This window comes from Rhinopithecus bieti, unplaced genomic scaffold, assembly GCF_001698545.2.
Source record: "Rhinopithecus bieti isolate Rb0 unplaced genomic scaffold, ASM169854v2 scaffold_13029, whole genome shotgun sequence".
Classification (NCBI taxonomy): Eukaryota; Metazoa; Chordata; class Mammalia; order Primates; family Cercopithecidae; genus Rhinopithecus; species Rhinopithecus bieti.
In genome coordinates this window covers 2,544,899-2,555,267 of record NW_016807982.1, presented here as the reverse complement: position 1 = coordinate 2,555,267, position 10,369 = coordinate 2,544,899, and positions in this window count along the sequence as shown.

The following is a 10,369-nucleotide window of genomic DNA, read 5'->3' as shown; positions in this document are numbered from 1 at the left end:
TTCCTATGTTTTAGGTCTCACAGTTGTTAGTGGTATTTAGGAACCCTTCCGCCAAGGGGCCCCTCTCCTCTTTTGCTGTTTCAGTTCCCCCTCTCCCTTCCAAAACCATCCTACTGTTATTATCGGGGTAGAGTTGGAGAACGATTTTGTGCCTGTGAGATCTTATCTCCTGGGAACGTTTTTTTAGCGCAACAAGCTCAGAGATATTGATACCAGCCTTTCACCTACTGGGGCCCAGAAATTCAGGCTCAAGGAGCTTCTGGATTAAGAGAACTTGGTTCTTTCTGGTTAGGTGTGGGGTGGTTATAGCTCAGGAGTTCAGGATCACTTGATTGACCGCTTGATATTCCCTTGCCCACCATACTTTGGGATTTGGGACAGGGGACACTGACATATTCTGCAAGCCTGTCTTGTGTTCTGTCCATTTCCAAACCTAGCTCAGAGCAGCATTTGGGAGAGACTTTTTGTTGGGGAGGAAGATTTTTAAGCAAAAGATTCAAGGAGTGGGTGGGGTTGTTCAGTGCCATGGAGAAGAGAAGGAGGAGGCTACTGGAGACAGGGCAGTGGGAAAAGAGGAAGATCTGGGGGAGTAAAAAATATTCAAATGGAGGGATGAGGTCTGGATCTCAGTCTTTAGTTCTCTTGGATATCTTTCTCCTTATTACTTAGAGTCAGGGTCATTAGTATCTGTATTCTTATGCACTGTCTTTGTAACTGTGCAGGGGATAGAGCAAGGAGTTATTTCTCAAGGTCCCTTCCCTTGTCATCCCAGGGGAATGAGAGCCAAATGTCAGGACATGCAGATGAGTCTGTAGGGGAACAACAGGCAGGAAGGGTTGATGGTGGCTTCACCTCCCGTCCCCAAGAGTACAATCAAATATTCAAATGGGATCCTCCCTGTGAGGAGAGGAAGGAGACAGTTTCCAGATAATACTGGACAAAAATTGGGTGTGGCAGAGAGTTCAAGAAAAGGGAGAGGAATCTAGGGACCTCAAACTGAACCAGTTGATCCCTTCCCAGATGTGACTTGTAGTTCATAAGGAGCCCCTCACCCATCATGTTTTTGATGTAACTCATCAAGATGATTCCTGCCTTCTCTAGCTGCTTGGGAGGAGCTGAGTTTTCCTGTGCTGTGGGTGCTGGGAGGTGGTGGGTGTGGGTGTGGGTGCCTGTTTGGGGAGGGGAGGTGTTTGTGCTCCACTCAGCTCCCTTGGTTACATAACAGCTTTGATAAGACTTTACTTTGGAGCTGCTGCTCCTGCCTGAAGCAGTCACCCCTCCACCCCCACATGAAATGCTAGATGTCCACCCCCTTTTCCCTGGCCCCTTGGAGAGTCCTGCTCTTCCTGATCCACTGTTCCAGCAGCTGCTTCCCTGCCAGGAGGTGTCTGCAGCTTGCCTCTCTGCTCCCTTCCCAGCTTCTGTTTTTAAAATACTTGCTTCTTTTGTTATTTGAGCCCAGGTCACCCCTTTACGTTTTAAGCCCCTGGTCTACCCTCTCCCTTGGCAGGGCCCACAGGCTGGGAAGGGAGGGGTTCACTCATCATGAAGTTGCCCTCTAGGGAAGAAAAGGGGTGTCCTAGGAGGTTTTAGTGCCCACATTTAATTTCCTTACTGTTTCTTCCTCTACCCCAATAACTGTTTTGGAGTTTGAGAGTGTTAGACTTTTACCCAGAGGTACTGGGAGGAAGGCCTTTGGCCTTGATATTTTCTCTTTCTTTTCTTTCATTCTTTCTTTTTCAGAGTTAAGGGATTGCATATACGGGGGGATTGTCTCCTGGGTTTGAAGAGGTACACCTACTTTATTGTTACTCCTGCCAAGGTTGTCTGAGGAAATATTCGTTTCTCTAGGCATGGGATAAGGGCATGACAGAGCTCTTTTTTAAAAAGTGACGTTTCTTTACCCCCTGAGAGTGGGTGGGAATGGGATGTGTCCAGGAGTGGGTATATCTCATTGATAACAGGAACAACTTTCCAAATAGAGAAGTGGGAGACTAGCAAGAGGAGAGAGCAAACGCAAACTTGTGATGTACTTGGAGAGAATACAAACTTTGTGGACAGGATAGAAGCCAGGGGAGGGGCTGGATATCTCTGCAAGATCTGGGACTCCATGGACATGCATGTGTATTTCTGCCTGTGAGTGGGTATATGACTGTGTATATGTACATAAATATGTGTGAATATGCTGTGTATATGTGTATAAGCACATTATTTGTATAAGTGTGAATGTGTGTATATATATGTATGACTCTATGTATGCATTCATGTATATATGTGAATGAGAAGGAAATTACTGAATTAAACCAGTGTGTGTGTGTCTGTGTGTGTGTGTGGTGTGCTTATCCAGTAATGCATATGTGTGAGTGTAAGCATGCATGTGAGCATGTATGTGGGGCATGCATATACATACTGTATCAACCACATATGAATATATGTACACAAGTTGAGCCAAACTTGTGAATAAATGTGAGAAAGAGAGATAGAGACCAATTCTGACTGGATGTTGGGCTACCCAAAAGTGTCTTCCCATTACCTTGAACTTGATCACCCTGCTACTTGTAGCTCTTCTCCAGAAAGTAGGCTCTCTGAAGTCTCTCAAATTCTCATGTCCTTGGGAGCCAACTCTTCTCCATCATATGAAAGGAGTTTGCAGAGGGTAAACCTATAAGGCCTTGGGGATAGCCGAGTAAGAAATCCAGGCTTCAGGTTGTTCAGATGCTGTGGTGCTCAGGGCTGTCTGTGGGGAAAGAGGATGGGGACATAAATATTAACATTGCTACAGAGGTTTCAAAATCCAACAAGTTGGGCCTAGTGGATGAAAGGGATAGTGAGCAAGAGGGGAGCCCAAGTGCGTGCATAAGCCTCACACATACAAGACGTGGCAATACACGTGTACAGGTACATGAGCATATTACTTGTCTGTGCCATAATAGGGATATATCAACATAGGTGCACTTTTTAACATGTACATCCATTAACAAATCTACAGGAGTGTCTATACCAACATGGGGATTTGTCAGCATGCACATACATGCTAACACATATACATGTGAACAGAATATACAGAAATATGTGGGCATATGCTAACATTTGTCTGATTACAACCCATGGCCATATATTTGTGCATCTCACTCATCCAGGTTAACAATAGCTTGCAAACATATCCTTCCCCATCACACGTGCCTCACCCAATGCATCCATTCATTCAACCAGTGGTTATTTTATGCCTCTAATGTGCCACATGCTGTGTTGGGCACTAGGGATGGTCCCTGACCTCGGATAACTTGCAATCTTGGGAGGATAAAGGACCTGGAACCAAATAAGGAGAGTGTTAAGGAGGGTAGATACACTTAAGTGTTCATTGGAGGGAGTGGGGACCTAAAGAGAGGTAGGTTGGCTCTGGAGTGGGGAACGGAAAGGTTTGGTAAAGGATCCATAGAAGGGGAGGCTTTTGAGTTGAGGCTTAAAAGTTGAACAGGTGCTTACCAGGTGAGCAACTGTGGGAACAGGTATTTCAGTGACAGGAAATATTCCAGATGGTCTTCCCACTTCCACCCTTGCCAGCCCCACCTCCAAGACTCTTCCCCAAAAAGCAGCCAGAGTAAAATGAGGTCTTTCCTTTCCACTTGCTTTCCGTCTCACTCAGAGTGAAATCCAAAGTGTAGTGCATCCTGAGCAACATGAGTGCTATGTGTGCAAAGCCCCCTATTACCTCCTGGATCTCAGGGGCCACTCCTACGTGGGCTTCTTTTCTGTTCCATAAAAAGCACAGTTCCATGTGGAGGCAATCGCCCTTGCTTTTCCCCTCAGCCTGAAATGCTCTTCCCCCAGATATCCAGGCAACTCACTTCCTCATTGTATTCAAGTCTTTGCTCAAAAGTCACGTATTTGGAAAGACCTCCCCAATAGTCTATCTTAAATAGCCTATTGTCATTCTATCTCCTCACTCCATTATTATTATTATTATTTATCTCAGTACTTGCCACCACCATTATTTTATATATTTGCTTATCATCCCTCTTTTTCCACTAGAATATAAACTTCATGAACACCGGAGCTTCATCTTTTTTGTTCATTGCTGTATCTACAGTGTCCAGAAGAGTATTCAGCTTGGAGTAGGCACTCGATACATACTTGTTGAATAAAGAAATTTTACATAGCTGGCAGCCAGTGAGGAGAAAGGATCAAGGTGGAACAAGACGCAAGGCCGGGAGACCAGTTAGGAACCTGTTGTCATAGCTTTGGTGAGCAATTAGGATGAGAGTGGCCTGACGTAGAACACCAGCAGTGGGGGTGGAGAAAAGGAGACACAATCTACAAACACATGCTTGCACAAATATACATGCATGTGCTTGTACTTAAGTCACATCTGCTGTTTTAGTAGTGGAAGGCTAAGGAGGAAAGTAAAAGTGTCTTTGTATGTATGTGTGGTATGTATGTCATGAACACCTCATGACAGGCTGGACACCCTCCAGCTAATGCCGACTGCAGTTCTCCCTTCCTTTGGATCTTGTCACCAATATCCCATGTATGTTAATTCCAGCCAGCCAGGCTGCAGAGGCCTGCCACGCAGGGGTCTCTGTGGTTCCACCCTGTCAGTGATACAGGGCTCCTGCCATAGGGAACAGGAGTCGGGAGCTGGGTCTTGAACAAAGGAATAGTCTTAGGAGGTCAGAGCCACAGATAGAGACTTAGAGACACTTGGAGAGAGGCACGTGGACTGTGAGAGGAGTAGAGAGAAGGGGAATGACTGCGCAGAGCTCAGAGATGGAAAGCTCAGGCATGGCCCAGACTTCCTGAAGCCAGATATGGTAGGGGCGGGACAGCATCCTCAGGCAGCTTCTAATGCCTGGCCCCAACCTCTTCCCTTCTTCCCTTCTTCTCTTGCTCCACTCTTGGTCCTTTACCCTGGTGGTGTGGATGCCTTAGTCAAGTATGGACTTAGGAATGATTTGTCCCCAGGGTTGTGATGTGAATTCAGGTACACGGGGAGACCTAGAGGAAGGGATCCCCATTTCTATAAGACATTTTGTGGCCTGGCAGTAGGGGAGGAATTTCTCTGAGTGTCTCGACTTTGGTTGTTTCCTTCCCTTTCCTTTTTTTTTTTTTAAGATGGAGTCTCGCTCTGTCACCCAGGCTGGAGTGCAGTGGCACGATCTCAGCTCACTGCAACCTCTGCCGCCTGGGTTCAAGCGATTCCCCTGCCTCAGCTTCCTGAGTAGCTGGGATTACAGGCATGTGCCACCACGCCCAAGTAATTTTTGTATTTTTAGTGGAGACGGGTGTTTCACCATGTTGGCCAGGCTGGTCTCAAACTCCTGACCTCAAGTGATCCGCCCACCTTGGCCTCCCAAAGTGCTGGGATTACAGGCGTGAGTCACTGTGCCCGGCCTGGTTGTTTTCCTTTCTCCCAAGAGAGCATGGAGAATTGAGCTTGTGTGGCAAAAATGAGCAACTGAGGTTAAACCTCAGGCAGGACCAATCAGCTGCTAGCATGAAGAGACTAAGACATAGCATGAAGAGACTAAGACATGAAGGGAAAGCTGGGAGGATAGCTGCTAAGAAAAGGAGGAAGTGGGAGTTGGGGGTCTGCCCCACCCCATGCCACTCCAGGGACCTCTGGTGGAGGGGAGTGGTCAAGGCCTAAGATCCTCTTTGGCACTTCCTCCCCCGGACCTGCAAGCACGGGGCTGGGTTGCTTCATGACTGAGAGCCAGTGGTAGAGCCCCTTCCAGGCTATAGGGGTGTAGGGGGGCCTCTTGCCTCTCTCTTCTCTCATCTGGGCTAGGGGCCAGGGTGCTGAAGCCGCTCCCCTCCCACCTGGGCTGTGAGCATGGGGGTTGGGCCCAAGCAGCCGCCAGAGCCGCCCACCTGCCCGCGGTGTCATGGCAACGACTCTGCCCACGTGGACGATGAGGAAAGGGAGGAGAAGAGAGGAGAGGAGGCTTCACAGCAGACACGGGGATGGGAGGGGTTCCTCAGGGTCCTGCGTGTGGAAGCCCCCACCCCTCTAGCTTGGCCCCGGCCCTAGCTCCTTTCACCCCAGATCCCCTGGGGCAGGGTGGGGCTGGTGTTCCAGCCCTGGCCTCGGAGTGTGCATGTCCTTGGATGTCCTGAGTAATGATGACCTTGGCTTCCCGCACTGTGGGGTCCTGGCCAGGGTCCTAGGGTATATGGGGCTTTGGCATGTTCAGGCGTCTCCCTCTCTCCTTACCTCACAAGTCGGGGGTGGTGCCTGGGGCTGAGGGGATAAGAGCCCGACCTACTTCTCCATTTTCTCACTATTTTTCAAAAGGAAAATGACCCACTTTTCAGCCAATCAGACTGGGGCCTGTTCCCCGGCTGATTTCCTGAGCCCCCCTGCCCAGGCCTCTGCCCCATCCTCAGCCTATTAGCCACGTGCTGGACCGACTTCCTAAGGGCAGCAGGTGAATCTGTGTGGAGGGGTCCTCCCCTGCCATCTGCATCAGGCTGAGTCTGTTCTCAGAGGGGCAGGGGTGGGCCAAGGCCTGGCTGAGACCACATCAGCTCTGCATTGAGCAGACCCCTTGTCTGCCTCCACCCTGGACGCTGTGAGGGTCCTGCTTGCCATCCCCATAGACCCCCGGGACACACCTCGAGGCAAAGCAGGAAGGGCTCCAGAAGGGTGGAAGTAGGATTCTGCCCCTCCTCTCTCCCTGTGTCAGTGGATGGTGGCAGGCCGTCTTCCCAAGCTGCTTCATTTCCATGTGGAAAGGGAGCCTGTGGCACTGGAGAACCATGCCTGTCTGTCTGTCTGTCTGTATGCCTGGCTGGCAGAGTTCCTCTGAGAGACCCCCCAGAGGGTTCTGCCTCTGCCTCATTTCCCAAGCCCCTCCTTTTCTCTAGGATATTGGTCTGGGCCTCCGAGCCCCCTCCCTCCCTCAGCTATATTGGCCTGGGCTGGCTTGGGGGGTGATTAGGGATTTAATTATTTAGTTTCTCCAGCTCAGTAGATTAATTCCATCCATCACAGGCAGGCTGAGCCTTCTTCCCCTCTCTGGACGGCCTGGCCAACCCCAGAGAGAAGGAGCATCATGGCCCACCTGGGTGTAGTACTGGGTCTGGGAACAATGGATAAAGTTCTTGTTTGGGGAGGATTTGGTGAGTGATCTTGAGCAGATGTGGGTGCCTAAGCGCTGTGAAATGGTCGTGTATTTCTGTCATATGGGGATAAACATGTGGACACGTATTTAAGGTTTTGTATCTGTGCAGCTTCTATGCACACAAGCATTAAAGTCTATTGCATGGATAGGCGTGGTGGCTCAAGCCTATAATCCCAGCACTTTGGGAGGCCAAGGCAGGAGGATATCTTGAGCCCAGGAGTTCAAGACCAGCCATGGCAACATAGTGACACTGTCTCTACAAAAAAATAAAAAGTTAGCCAGGCACGATGGTACACGCCTGTAGTCCCAGGTACTCGGGAGGCTGAGGCAGGAGGATTGCTTGAGCCTGGGAGGTCAAGGCTGCAGTGAGCCGTGATAGTGCCACTGCACTCCAGTCTGAGTGACAGAGCAAAATCCTATCTGGAAAAAAAAAAAAAAAAAAAAAGAAAAGGAAAAAGGATCTATCAGATGGAAATGCACATGAGGTGTATGAACCCTCTTAGGAACAAGTTTGTGTGGATCTGTGTACAGTGCGTGACAGTGACTATATAGATGAGATCAGGTGCTGTGTAAGTTGTGTGTGGATGACTGTGTGGCTGTGTAATTTGCCTCTGGCTGAACACCTGTTAATTTGTGAATGAGCAGTCTTGGGGCCGTGTATAGCTGTGTATGAGGAAACGATGACAGAGATGGAAGGTTTCCCGGGGCTGAGTAATGAGAAAGGGCACACTGGGGTCCACCTATTGGCCTCCTCAGACTAGTTTGGTCAGGGAGACATGCTACTTTAAAGGCGCTCTGAGGTCGAGCACGGTGGCTCACGCCTGTAATCCCAGCACTTTGGAAAGCTGAGGCTGGCAGATCATGAGGTCAGGGAGACCGAGACCATCCTGGCCAACATGGTGAAACCCTGTCTCTACTAAACTACAAAAAAGAATTAGCCAGGCGTGGTGGCACCAGCCTGTAGTCCCAGCTACTCAGGAAGCTGAGGCAGGGGAATTGCTTGAACCTGGGAGGCAGAGGTTGCAGTGAGCCGAGATCGCACCAGTGCACTCCAGCCTGGTGACAGAGCGAGACTCTGTCTCTAAATAAATAAATAAATACATAAATAAAATAAAATTTAAATGGAAGTGTTTGTTCAGCCTGGGCCTTGGTCAGGCCTGGACCCAGACTGAGATTCAAATCCTTCTTCCACCATCTGTATGACCTTGGGAAATTTTCTTTACATTTATAAGCTTCAGTTTCCTCACCTATAAAATGGGAGTAATGATAGCGTCTACTGCAAAGGATAGTTGTGAGGTTTATACGAAGAAAAACATCTAAAGCACTTAACACTGGGTCTGGACAATTGTAGGTATTCAGGAGCCTAACCTTAGACTTCAGAGTTGAAAGGCATCAGAGGTTGTCTGGTCTGAAATGTATTCAATGTATTCAGTGCTTGAATGCACACTGTACCGTCCTGCAAAGCGGTCCTCTGCTTGCACGCCTCCCCAGACAGGACACTTCCAGCTCTTTAGGAAAGCCACATCACGCTGGAGCACTTCTATCTGCTGGGGAGGTCTGGTCCAGCTGCAGGGAGTCATTGCCTTCCTTTCCCCCCGTTTCTCCCCGTTTCGCTACGCCTCAGCTGTGGGACACTCCTTGATGGCTCAGTTGCTGACCCTGAACTCACTGAGCACCTACTGTATGCCATGTCTGTCCATGTAGTGATAGATCCCCTGAATCCTGGCCTTCAAGGAACTCACAGCTTACAAACAACTCTTTACCCTACTGTGGGGAAGGAATAGAGGTATGAGACCCAAGAGGAGCTGGCAATTGTGTCCTGGGATTGATGGGAGGGCACTTGTAGGGGAGGCCTCTTGGAAGAGAGTACACCTGCGTGGCACCAGAGGGTTTAAGGTTGGGAGGACAGGGGTTTTGCAGTCTGTGCTGCCTTTTCTCTCTGTGTGCTCTCATGCTGTGTCTCTCAGCTCCTGGCTGTCTTCTCTGAAACCCAGAGAGAGCAGAGGTATAGACATCCCTGAAGCTGGGGCAGGGTCAGGCAGGGTTTCAGGCAGAGCTGAGGGGTGGGAGCTGCCATGACGTGAACCTGGCAGTCAGCCAACCAGTCAGCCTTTGTGGTTGGCTTCCTGTGGTTGACTCTTCTGTGGGAAAGGCCCAGAAAGAGGGCTCAGGCCCTGTTGCTAGAAGCCCCTGTCCCAGCTCACACAGAGAGCTTACAGGACAATGTGCTAATCCAGGAGGCAGTCCCAAGTTCTGGACACAAGGAGGGGACCAGATGCCTGGGCCAGAGAGTAGGAAAGGTCATTGGTGTGGCCAGGCTGAGAAACTCCTGCCCAGTGGACCCCTGCCATGGGCTTGGGCTCCTATCTGCTATTCTTTGATGGCCCTGGCAGGCTCAGATGTGGAGCATCCTGGAAGCTAGAGTAGCAGCAGCCCAAATCACATGCAAATGAAAGAAGGTGCTTTGGTGCTAAAGTCAAAAGAAGCCAACATAGGGAGATATATGTGCAGTTGCATTGGATAGGTCAGCTTAGTTACTCATTGCCACAAGCTAAGGAGGTAGGTATTGTGATCCCATTTTACAGATGAGAAAACTGAGGCTCAGGCAGATAACACAAATTGCTCATGGTCATAAAGATAGATTGTGATATAATGGATGGAGGTGGATGATTGGCTCTCCAATACCCAGCTATGAGGTTGCTGGGCTTTCCCTTCCAGATCCCTGGAGTTGTAAGAGAGGCCACTAACCCTGGCTACAGGAGTTTGTGGGAGTCTGCAAATCAAGGTCCTCTCGTCCTCTCAGATGCCACTATCTTTGGCTACTAGGACTGCTCTGCTGTCTTCGGGTAGCCAGGGTGTGGGAGGTCTTCAAAAGGAGCCCAGGCCAACAGAAATTCCTACATGTATGAAACAGATGAGTTTTCAGACTACCCATTTCTGATCCAAACCAAGTCATGTATGGATAGTTACAGCCTTTGCCCAAAGCTGTCTAGAGATCCTCTCCCTGTCTCCAAGTCTCATGCATTTAAGTAGTTTCTCCCTAGTTAGCAATAGTTAGCCCTCAGCACCCTGGTAGATACTTTACCTTCACTATCTTAGTCCTCGTGACATCACAGTGAGAAAGGGGCTACTCTTGCTCCCATTTGAAAATGGGGAAACTGAACTTGAGAGACGCGAAGAGGCTTCCTTGAGGCCACACGTCTAGTAAGTGGTGGACCTGGGATATGAACTCAAAACAGTTTAGC